This window comes from Mobula birostris, chromosome 1 (genome assembly GCF_030028105.1).
Source record: "Mobula birostris isolate sMobBir1 chromosome 1, sMobBir1.hap1, whole genome shotgun sequence".
Classification (NCBI taxonomy): domain Eukaryota; kingdom Metazoa; phylum Chordata; class Chondrichthyes; order Myliobatiformes; family Myliobatidae; genus Mobula; species Mobula birostris.
In genome coordinates, this window is record NC_092370.1 from 158,072,139 (window position 1) to 158,084,869 (window position 12,731).

At 44.0% G+C, this 12,731-nt stretch overlaps 1 long non-coding RNA gene across 1 annotated transcript in view; it reads left to right on the forward strand.

Annotated features, from left to right (window-relative positions):
* LOC140201153 (uncharacterized) overlaps positions 1–12,453 on the forward strand; it is a 76,074-nt gene extending 63,621 nt beyond the window's left edge. The window contains exon 3 of the long non-coding RNA XR_011886785.1: positions 12,370–12,453. This is a non-coding gene — a long non-coding RNA (uncharacterized lncRNA). The remainder of the gene's footprint in view (positions 1–12,369) is intronic.
* The last annotated feature ends 278 nt before the right edge of the window (positions 12,454–12,731 follow it).

Sequence of the window (12,731 nt, forward strand, 5' to 3'; positions counted from 1 at the left end):
ATGAGGGAAAGAGTAATGTGTATAATCTTTACTAATGGGGTGTAATTCCCTCCACACATCCATAATTCCCAACTCCTCCATCAATAAATTCATTTTCCGAGTCAGAGGTTTATTCTGAGTAACTATTCTTGAAGAATCTAATGCAGGATTTAACCTAATATTAAAATCCCCTCCGCAGATTACTACCCCTTGAGAACTGACCATTAGGTCAAAAATGTGTCTATAGAATGACCATTCACAACCTGGTGGAGCATGAACATTCAACAATGTTATTTCTGTACCTTCTATTCTTCCTGTAATTTTTACAAATCGTCCATCTTTGTCTTTAGTCTCTGAAATATGTTCATAATTAAGAGTACTTGATATTAAAGTAGCTACCCCTCTTTTGTGGCTCAATTTATATGATGAATAAAATACGTGCTTAAAGCCCATTCTTTTTAATTTTCCATGTTCGGATTGGCTCATATGTGTTTCCTGGAGGAAAGCTATTTGTGCCCTCTCTTTTTTCAATTTAGACATAATCTTATTTCTTTTAATTGGATTCAAAACCCCATAAACATTATAGGAAATTATTTTTACCAAATCAATTTGCATTTTTCTCTAGTAGAAAAAAAACACTCTCCTTTTCTAAACCAACAGTAAGCAATCCCTTCTCAACAGTAAACCAAAACATATAACGACACCCTAGATATTTTTGAACGTACAACATTTGAAAATTTTTCCCAACTTCCCACAGTGAGGCCTGAGCACCAACCCGCCTCAGTTCAGAGGGATAACCTCTATCTTCACCCTGTGTTAGAGGGCCCTCAGCAGTTTGAATAATCATAGAGAATTTTCTCCTATTTATGTCTCAACCATATTGCTATCATTCAAGTTATTCCGTCTAGTTTATTTTCAGTTACCAGCTTTCATTTTACCTTTAAGTCCGATTTACTCTTTTCAGTCATTTCTCTTAATTAACCTGTATTCTCTGTACATTCGCGTCTGAATATTTGCAGCTTTTCCTTGTAGTTTGACACTCTGGGTCGTGTGGAGAGTCCTTGCCGCACTGGCTGCCACGACTTCTGCCGAATCCTCTCCAGTAACGACTCCGGTTGGGTGATAACTTTAATAGGTAGTCCCCGGTCCGCCAGGTCCAACGTTGCCTCCTCCGCCGTAGCGTAAGTTTTTGTCCCTTCGTCATAAAAGACTCTCAGCCGAGCTGGATACGGGGTCTGAAATCTGATGTTGTTTTCCTTCAGGACCCTCCGTGTTTCCACATATTCCTTCCGTCTGGCAAGGATCCCCGGTGCATAATCGTGGCCTAAACTGATTTTACAGTTGATCCACATGAAACCTTTCTTTTGCCATGCCCGTTTAAGCACCTCTTCCTTCATTCTGTAACTGAGAAATCTGACTAGGATCGATCTGGGCCGGACGCCTGCCGGAGGCTGTGGTGCCAACGCACGGTGAGCCCTTTCTATCTGTAGGTCTTTTGCGGCCAGTATATCAAGGTTCTCTCTAAGCAGCTGCTCCATGAAGGGAATCATCAATCCGGGTTTACCTTCAGTTCCTTCAGGAACTCCGTAGATCCTCACATTCTCCCTTCTTGAGCAGCCTTCTTGGTCTATTAGCTTCCACTGGAGCTGGTCTTGTAGCTTTAGCATTTCTGCTATCACTTCCTCTGCGTTTTGTAGCTTCTCCTCAATTCCTACAATCCTCGCTTTGGCTTCATCTATCCTCGAATTAGTTTTTACTATTTCTCCTTTAATATCTTCCAGCTGTTTGTTGTTATCTTGTCGGAACTCGCGAATCTCTCTGAGAATCAAAGACAGATTCACCGATTCCTCCTCATTATCTCCGTCCTGGCTTGCCGTGGGGGAGCTAGGCCCGTTGCCTTACTGCGTCTCTGTGTTTATCAGCCTTCTGAGCGGACTTTTTAATCTTGTTCTTAGACATCATCCTTGCCCCTTTTATTAATATAGTTATACAATATTAAGTATTTGTCTAAATTTGATTTTGGGGCAGCTTACCTTCTTTTTTGTCGAGAGACCTTTTCCTTACACCGCCCTTCCTTTGATGACCCGGAAGTCCTCTTCAAGCGCAGTAATTTCTAAGGTAGGGACATGTTCGGCACAACTTTGTGGACCAAAGGGCCTGTATTGTGCTGAAGGTTTTCTATGTTTCTATGTTTTAGAACCTCCAGGGTTGCAATCTCAGGTTTGTTACCTGTGCCACGTGCTAGTGAGGCTAGAAATAGGAAGATAATGCAGCTAAATATGTGGCTAAGGAGATGGTGCAGGAGGGAGGGCTTCATGTTTCTGGACAATTGGGCTTTGTTCCAGGGAAAGTGGGACCTGGAAAGTCGGGCTGGTTTGCACCTGAACTGGAGGGGGACTAACATCCTTGCAGGTAGATTTGCTAGTGCTGCTCCGGGGGGTTTAAACTAGATTTTCAGGGGGAGGGGAACCAGAGTGTTGGAGCAGATAGTGAGGTGGAGGAGGATAAAGGTCATGTGAGGACTGCATATATAGACGGAAATCAAAAGTTTGTACATGATAGAAATGTGCTCAGATGCATCTATTTCAATGCAAGGAGTATTGTAGGTAAGGCAAATGAGCTTCGGGTGTGGATTGGCACGTGGGATTACGACATTATTGCTATTAGTGAGACTTGGTTGCAGGAGGGGCAGCTTAATGTTCTGGGGTTCCGTTGTTTCAGACGTGACAGAGGGGGAGGGATGAAAGGGGGAGGAGTGGCATTACTAGTCAGGGAAAATATCACAGCTGTGCATAGACAGGACAGCACGGAGGGTTTGTCTACAGAGGCCATATGAGTGGAGCTGAGGAACGGGAAAGGTGTGACCACACTAATAGTGTTGTATTATAGACCTCCCAATAGTTAGAGAATTGGAGGAGCAGATCTGTAGAGTGATAGCAGGCCAATGTAAGAAACAGAAAGTTGTAATAGTAGGGGATTTTAACTTTCCACATTTACTGGGAGTCCCACACTGTGAAAGGGCTAGATGGCTTGGAGTTTGTCAAATGTGTTCGGGAAAGTTTTCTAAATCAATATATAGAGGTACCTACGAGAGAAAATGCAATACTTGATCTCCTATTAGGGAGCCAGACAGGTCAGGTGACAGAGGTATGTGTAGGCGAATATTTTGGGTCAAGTGACCAAAATGTCATTAGTTTCAAGTTAATTATGGTAAGGATAGGTCTGGTCCTCGAGTTAAGGTTCTAAATTGGAGAAGAGCCAATTTTGTGGAAATGAGAAAGATTCTAGGAAGAGTGGATTGGGATAAGTTGTTTTCTGACAAGGATGTGTTCAGTAAGTGGAAGGCCTACAAAGGCGAAATTTTGAGAGTGCAGAGTTTGCATGTTCCTACCGGGATTAAAGGCAAAGTTAACAGGCATAGAGAACCTTGGTTTTCAAGGAATATTGGCGATCTGGTTAAGAAAAAGAGAGAGGTGTATAGCAGGTATAGGCAACAAGGAACAAATGAGGTACTTCAAGAGTATAGAAAATGTAAGAAAATACTAAAGAAGGAAATCAGGAAGGCAAAAAGAAGACATGAGGTTGCTTTGGCAGATAATGTGAAGGTAAACCCAAAGGGTTTCTACAATTATATTAAGAGTAAAGAGATAGTAAGGGACAAAATTGGTCCCCTAGAAGATCAGAGTGGTCGTCTATGTGTGGAGCCTCACTAGATGGGGGAGATCTTAAACAGTTTTTTGCATCAGTATTTACTCAGGAAACTGGCATAGTGTATATGGAAGGAAGGGAAACAAGCAATAATGTTATGGAACATATAAAGATTAAAGAGGAGGAGGTGCTTGCTGCCTTACAGCGAATAAAGGTAGATAATTCCCCGGGCCTGACGTGATATTTCCTCGGACCTTGAGAGAGACTAGTGTAGAAATTGCAGGGGCCCTGGCAGAAATATTTAAAATGTCCTTAAGCCACAGGTGTGGTGCCAGAGGATTGGGGGGTAGCTCATGTTGTTCCGTTGTTTAAAAAAGGCTCCAAAAGTAAACCAGGTAATTACAAATCGGTGAGCCTGACATCAGTTGTAGGTGAATTATTGGAAGGTGTTCTGAGAGATCGGATATACAAGTATTTGGACAGCCAAGGGCTGATTAAGGATAGTCAGCATGGCCTTGTGCTTGGTAGATTGTGTTTAACGAATCTTGTAGAATTTTTCAAGGAGGTTACCAGGAAAGTAGATGAAGGAAAGGCTGTGGATGTTGTCTACATGGACTTTAGTAAGGCCTTTGACAAGGTCCCTCGTGGGAGGTTAGTTCAGCAGGTTCAGACACTAGGTATCCATGGAGAAGTTGTAAACTGGATTCCAAATTGGCTGTGTGGGAGAAGACAGAGAGTGGTAGTGGATGATTGCTTCTCAGACTGGAGGCCTGTGACTAGTGGTGTTCCTCTGGGATCTGTGCTTGGGACCATTGTTGTTTGTTGTCTGTATCAATGATCTAGATGATAATGTGGTAAATTTGGATCAGCAAGTTTGCAGATGACACTAAGATTGGAGGCGTTGTGGATAGCGAGGAAGGCTTTCAAAGCTTGCAGAGGGATCTGGACCAACTGGAAAAATGGGCCAGAAAATGGCAGATGGAATTTAATGCAGACAAGTGTGAGGTGTTGCATTTTGGAAGGACAAAGGAAGGTAGGACATACACAGTAAATGGTAGGGCACTGAGGAGTGCGGAGGAACAAAGGGATCTGGGAGTTCAGATACATAATTCCCTGAAAGTGGCATCACAGGTAGACAGGGTTGTAAAGAAGGCTTTTGGCATCCTGGCATTCATAAATCAAAGTATTGAGTGTAGGAGTTGGGATGTTATGGTGAGGTTGTATAAGACATTGGTAAGGCCAAATTTGGAGTATTGTGTGCAGTTCTGGTCACCTAACTGTAGGAAGGATATCAGTAAGATTGAAAGACTGCCGAGGAGATTTACTAGGATGTTGCTGGATCTTCAGGAGTTGAGTTACAGGGAAAGATTGAACAGGCTGGGACTTTATTCCTTGGAGCATAGAAGAATGAGGGGGGATTTCATAGAAGTTTACAAAATTATGAGGGGTATAGACAGAGTAAATGTGAGTAGGTTCTTTCCACTAGATTAGGAGAGATAAATATGAGAGGACATGGCTTTAGAGTGAAAGGGGAAAGGTTTAGGGGAACTTCTTCACTCAGAGAGTGGTGGGAGTATGGAAGGAGCTGCCACCTGACCTGGTAAATGCGGGCTCACTCTTAAGTTTTAAGAATAAGTTGGATAGATACATGGATGGGAGAGGTCCGGAGCCTTATTGACTGGGTGCAGGTCAATGGGACTAGCGGAATAAAGTTTTGGCACAGACTAGAAGGGCCAAATGGCCTGTTTTCTGTACTGTAGTGTTCTATGTTTCTATGGTTCTAAGAAATTGGATACTGTTAAAGCTCAAAAAATTACAAGGGTGCCAGGAAGGAGCTCAAGAATGAAATTAGGAAAGCTAGAAAGGGTCATGAAAAGGTCTTGACGAGCAGAATTATGGAAACCTCCGTGGCATTCTATAAGTATGTGAAGAGCAAGTGGATGAGCCATGTGAGAATAGGAGCAATCAAGAGTGAGAGTGGAAACGTGCGTGGAGCCAGAGGAGGTAGTGGAGGTCTTAAGAAATACTTTGCTTCAGTATTCACCAGTGAAAAGGACCTTGACAATTGTGGGGATTACTTAAAGCAGACTGAAATGCTTGAATGTATAGACATTAAGAAAGAGGATGTGCTAGAGCTTTTGAAAGCTATTCAGTTAGATAAGTCGCCGGACTGGACGATACTGTGGGAGGCAAAGGAGAAGATTGCTGAGGTTTTGGTGATGATCTTTGCATCATCAATAGGGATGGGAGCAGTACCAGAGGACCGGAAGGTTGTCAACGTTCCCTTGTTCAAGAAAGGGAGTAGAGATAACCCAAGAAATTATAGACCAATGAGTCTTACCTCAGTGGTGGGCAAGTTGTTTGAGAAGATCCTGAGAGGTAGGATTTATGAGCATTTGGAGTGACATCAAATTATGTCAGCATGGCTTTGTCAAGGGCCTTAAAAACCTGATTGAATTCTTTGAGTATGTGGCAAAGCACATTGATGAAGGTAGAGCAGTGGATGTAGTGTATATAGATTTCAGTAAGGCATTTGATAAGGTTCCCCATATGAGGCTCATTCAGAAAGTAATGAGGCATGGGATCCAAAGAGACCTTGCTTTGTGGATCCAGAACTGGCTTGACCACAGAAGCAAAGGGTAGTCATAGTCATAGTCATACTTTATTAATCCCGGGGGAAATTGGTTTTCGTTACAGTTGCTCCATAAATAATAAATAGTAATAGAACCATAAATAGTTAAATAGTAACATGTAAATTACACCAGTAAATTATGAAATAAATCCAGGACCAGCCTATTGGCTCAGGGTGTCTGACCCTCCAAGGGAGGAGTTGTAAAGTTTGATGGCCGCAGGCAGGAATGACTTCCTATGACGTTTAGTGCTGTATCTCCGTGGAATGAGTCTCTGGCTGAATGTACTCCTGTGCCCACCCAGTACATTATGTAGTGGATGGGAGACATTGACCAAGATGGCATGCAACTTAGACAGCATCCTCTTTTCAGACACCACCGTGAGAGAGTCCAGTTCCATCCCTACAACATAACTGGCCTTACGAATGAGTTTGTTGATTCTGTTGGTGTCTGCCACCCTCAGCCTGCTGCCCCAGCACACAACAGCAAACATGATAGCACTGGCCACCACAGACTCGTAGAACATCCTCAGCATCGTCCAGCAGATGTTAAAGGACCTCAGTCTCCTCAGGAAATAGAGACGGCTCTGGCCCTTCTTGTAGACAGCCTCAGTGTTCTTTGACCAGTCCAGTTTATTGTCAATTCGTATCCCCAGGTATTTGTAATCCTCCACCATGTCCACACTGACCCCCTGGATGGAAACAGGGGTCACCGGTACCTTAGCTCTCCTCAGGTCTACCACCAGCTCCTTAGTCTTTTTCACATTAAGCTGCAGATAATTCTGCTCACACCATGTAACAAAGTTTCCTACCGTAGCCCTGTACTCAGCCTCATCTCCCTTGCTGATGCATCCAACTATGGCAGAGTCATCCGAAAGCTTCGAAGATGACAAGACTCTGTGCAGTAGTTGAAGTCCGAGGTGTAAATGGTGAAGAGAAAGGGAGACAAGACAGTCCCCTGTGGAGCCCCAGTGCTGCTGATCACTCTGTCGGACACACAGTGTTGCAAGCACACGTACTGTGGTCTGCCAGTCAGGTAATCAAGAATCCATGATATCAGGGAAGCATCCACCTGCATTGCTGTCAGCTTCTCCCCCAGCAGAGCAGGGCGGATGGTGTTGAACGCACTGGAGAAGTCAAAAAACATGACCCTCACAGTGCTCGCTGGCTTGTCCAGGTGGGCGTAGACACGGTTCAGCAGGAAGACAATGGCATCCTCAACTCCTAGTCAGGGCTGGTAGGCAAACTGGAGGGGATCTAAGTGTGGCCTGACCATAGGCCAGAGCAGCTCCAGAACGAGTCTCTCCAGGGTCTTCATGATGTTGTGGATGGTTCATATTCTGCATGGAGGACAGTGACCAGTGGTGTTCCACAGGCATCTATTCTGGGATCCCTCCTCCTTGTAACTTTATAATGACCTAGATGGAGGAAGTAGAAGGGTGGGTTAGTAAGTTTGCTGATGATACAAAAGTTGGGGGTGTTGTGGATAGTCTGGAGGATTGTCAGAGGTTACAGTGTGACATCAGTAGGTTGCAGAACTAGACTGAGAAGTGGCAGATGGAGTTCAAACCAGGTAAGTGTGAATTGGTTCATTTTGGTAGGTCAAATTTGAAGACAGACTATCAATATTAATGGTAAGACTCTTGGCAGTGTTGAGGATAAGCAAGATCTTGGGGTCCGTGTCCATAGGAAACTCAAAGCTGCTGCGCAGATTGACAGTGTTGTTAAGAAGGCCTATGGTGTGCTGGCCTTCATCAACCGTGGGATTGAGTTCAAGAGCCATGAGGTAATATTACAGCTGTAGAAGACCTTAGTTAGACCCCACTTGATGTTCTGTGTTCAGTCCTGGTCATCTCATTACAGGAAGGATGTGGATGCTATAGAGATAGTGCAGAGGAGATTTACAAGGATGTTGCCTGGATTGGAGAGCATGCCTTATGAGAATAGGTTGAGTGAACTTGGCCTTTTATCCTTGGAGCAATGGGGGATGAAAGGTGACCTGATAGAGGTGTATAAGATGATGAGAGGCATTGACCGAGTGGATAGCTTTTTCCCAGGGCTGAAATGGTTAACACGAGGGGGCATAGTTTTAAGGTGCTTGGAAGTAGGTACAAGGGGGATGTCAGAGGAAGTTTTTCACACAGAGAGTGGTGGGTACATGGAATGCACTGCCAGTGAAAGTGGTAAAGTCAGATATAATAGGGTCTTTTAAGAAACTCTTAGATTGGTACATGGAGCTTAGAAAACCAGAGGGCTATGAGGTAGGGAAGTTCTAGGCAGTTTCTGGAGTACATGGTCAGCACAACATTGTGGGCCAAAGGGCCTGTAATGTGCTGTATCTTTCTATGTCCTATGGCTCTTTAGTGCAGCTTGTGGTTGAACCCACAACAGAAAAGACAATTCTGAATTGGGTGTTGTGTCATGAACCAGATTTGATTACAGAACTTAAGGTAAAGGAACCCTTTGGGACTCATGATCATAACATGGTATTCACTGTGCAATTTAAGAGGGAGGATTTAAAATCAAATGTATCAGTATTACAGTGGAGTAAAGGGAGTTACAGGGGTATGAGAGAGGATTGAAAGGGGACACTAGCCGAGATGACAGCAAAACAGCAATGGCTGAAGTTTCTGGGAGCAATTTAGAAGGCGCAGGGTAGAAACATCCCAAAGAAGAAGTATTCTAAAGGGCAGATGAGGCAAATGTGGCTGACAAGGGGAAGTCAAAGACAAAGAGCAAAAGAGAGAGCTTACAGTAGAGCAATAATTAGTTAAAAGCTAGAGGATTGGGAAGCTTGTAAAAACAACAGAAAGCAATGAAAAAAACAGTAAGTAAAAAAAGATGAAATATGAAGGTAAGCTAGCAATTGAGGATACTGTCATGGTCCAGTCTGTGAAGTCCGCATTCCGGTTCACGGTCCTGTCCATCGACCCTTGTTCCAGGTTTTCCTGTCTACCCTGTTTCTGTTCCTCTTGAGCACTAATTGAGGCAGCTGATTCTCATTGGGGCTGGCTGCATGAATACCTCCAGAGACCAGGGCGTGGATGCTGGATTGTTCTTGTCCTTACTCCTTGTATTCCTTCCCCTGCCTTCTGTTTCCTCACCTGAAGCCTTGCCTTGTCTTGCTGGTAACTCTCGCCTTGTCTCACCTGAAGTCTTGTCTTGGAGCCACACTGTATCTAGGTCCCTTCCTGTCCCTTGCCTCTGTCGGGTATGCCAGGCCATATTGCCGTTACCCTGCGGTGGGTTCTGTCCCTTCCTGTCCCTTGCCCCCGTCGGGTAAGCCAGGCCAGATTGCCATTACCCTGCGGTGGGTTCTGTCCCTTCCTGTCCCTTGCCTCCGTCGGGTAAACCAGGCCAGATTACCGTTACCCTGCGGTGGGTTCTGTCCCTTCCTGTCCCTTGCCTCCGTCGGGTAAGCCAGGCCAGATTGCCGTTACCCTGCGGTGGGTCCTGTCCCTTCCTGTGCCTTGCCTCCGTCGGGTGGAGATCCACGCCCTGCCCAGGAGGAGCTTCAAGACCCCAAGCCTCTAGCCAAGCCTTGCCTCGCCTCAAGCCAAGCTTCAAGACCCCAAGCCTCAAGCCTCTAGTCTCCAACCTCGCCTCAAGTCTCTGGTCCCAAGCTTCGCCTCAAGTCTCTGGTCCCAAGCCTCGTCCTGCCTGCCAGCCAAGCTTCGTCCTTGCCTAGTTCTGGGGTCCGAGCCAGAGGCAAGACCCAGGTTATGGGTCCTTGTCCAGTCTCTGGCTCGGAGTCCAAGCCCGGGCTCCTAGCCCTCTTGTCCAGTCCTGTTCCGGGTTCCCAGCTTTCGTGTCCATGTCCTAGCCCTCACCCTGTATCCTAGTCCTGTCCCTAGTACTTCAGTATCTGTGTCTTGCACTTGGGTCCGTTCTCAGCCATCTCCCTATGGACAGATACCAAAAGTAAAAAATGATAGGTCAAATCCTGAGCTTGTCATGAAACTATAGATGCCATTAATGTCAGCTGCTTTTCTAGGTTGACATCATTGGGTTTATCAATGCATTAGCCCTTGGCTACTCCATTAATTAAAGAATTACATTTTTCCCACATATGCATGCTCAGTTTTGGCATCCCATGAGGTGCTTTCAAGCCAGCACCAGTTGTCACCAGCTGAGAATGCAGTTTTCAGCCAAGCCATAGGCATATTCTAAACAGTTACATTGACTTGTGTTTTCTCACTGAACGAGTAACCACTGTTGTCAGATTTGACAGACAACAGATTCCCTGCTTAATGGAGCCATCTGATCTTTTATCTAAACTGACTGCCAACAACAACACTGTTTATAGCAAAAACATTCAACCTTCTTTTTCTCAGTATTTTTTCAGTAAAGTTTCATCTTATTTTCTCTTCAGTATCATTAAGGACAGAAATACCTTAGTTTTCTTTTTTAATTGCTTTCATGATCTAATATTGATATTCAGTGTCCCGCAAAAAAGGTGAGATGGAGAAGGGGATCTTATTGGTTTGATGGGGGAGGTAGAGGCACTGGGTCTTGAGACAGTGATGTGGTGACTATATTTCCTCTTGTGGGAAATCTAGAGCTAGGGATATTTTTTCTAGAAGTAGCAGGTCAGAGATGAAGTTATCTTTTTTCCTCTCAGCATCATTGAAACTCTCTTCCTCAAAGGACTGTGAAGCAGAGTGTTTGAAAAGTAGATAGATACATGTTGAGGTTTCAAAGGTACATTTAACGTCAGAGAAATGTATACAATATACATCCTGAAATTCTTTTTCTTCGCAACCATCCACAAAAACAGAGGTGTGCCCCAAAGAATGAATGACAGTTAAATGTTAGAACCCCAAAACTTCCCCAGCTCCCCCTCCCACACATTAACAGCAGCAAAGCAACAATCCCCCCTCCCCATCAGCAAAAAAGCATCGGTGCCTCCCACCAAGCACTCAAGCATGCAGCGAAGCATCAATAAAGACAAAGACTTGCAATACCCCAAAGACTCTCGTTCATCCAGTAATTTTGACATACCACAGGCTCCCTCTCTCCTTAATAAGGGAAAAAGAGATGTCTCCATTTCACAGCGAGAGGGGAGACATAACAAACAACTCGCTGATTTACAATGTTAAAAGTCCATTGAATCGCTTTTTCTGAGCTCTGTGCCCAAAGAACTCAGGTCTCTGGGCACACAGTCAGAGATCTTCCGTCTTCCACGACACACCGATTTCCTGCAGAGGCACCGACCTTGAGTCGGCCCGCCTCCAGAGCCACGAAATCCCAAAGCAACAAAGGCGAGCTAATCTTCTAGGCCGCATCCTTGGTATATCGAATAAAAGCCAGTTATGAGACCTCGAGAGCAGGTCGCATTCCCACAAGAACCGAAGTCAGCGTGTAACTCCAGGTCAGGGTCTTCAAAAGAACCCTGAAAAGGAAAAATAGAGATATTAAAGATAGAAATAGAGCTATTTCCGAAGATACAAGCAAAGGAGTTGCCGTTAGCAGGCAGAACCTTCCACATACACGTGGAAATGTGGATCTTATTAAAGATATGGCTAAGTAGCTTATTACTGCTAATTTGTATATTTGCAGTTATGCAAGTTTGTTGAAATATATTCCTTATTTTGTTAGTTGCCTCATATGACACAAGTATATTAGTAATTCCTATCAGAGTTATAATCAAAGTGAAAATAAATCAATAGGAGTTGTATTTTACAGCTGCCCTGTCACTGTGCTAAGGTTATGAGAAGCAGAAATGTGGTAAACAAGTTATAAAAATCGAAGCAACAAACTAGGTGCAGGAAAACTCCGAAGATCATGTAGCATCTGTGGGAGGAAAGGCATTATCAAGATTTCAGGACAAAACCGACAGATTGAGTGTTGTCCATTCTAGAACTTAATCCTGCATTTCCATGGATATCCTTGTTGGGAGTGTAATTCAAAATAATATGAACTCTCAGCATGTTAGACTGAAGTGTTTTTACATTGATCAGTTTTAGGAAGGTAGCATTTAGCATTGTTTTAAATGTAGAATCTGTAAAGAGACATGATGGTGTCATGAACTGGAGTTTAGAGGACAGATTGGATGAGAAATGTTAAGTTTAATTTATAGTAATGTTGCTATATCCTTTAACTTTCCCTTGAAGGTAGCACAATTAGGATGGATCGAAAGGAAGGCGGCAGCCACTTTCTATGGAACACCTCCAAGATCCACCATTGATGAAGCTCTGAAGAATTTCTTAAAGGTGAGATCTGATTTAAAGTTACCGAGGGCAGCTGACTATGCTCGAAGTCCACCTCATGGAGTTTGCTCTTGAAAAAGATAAGGAGTACTTTGCTTGCACTTACGCTCTGAGCATGCTGCAAAGGACAGTGTCAGATGCAAAAACACATAGCTGGCTTTTGAATGAGAGTTTCTTAAAGTGAAAAGACTTTAGCTTCATATTTTTTTAATCTTAATCTCCTACCTTTATAAAGTTCTAATGCACTGTTATGTTAGATTTTGTAA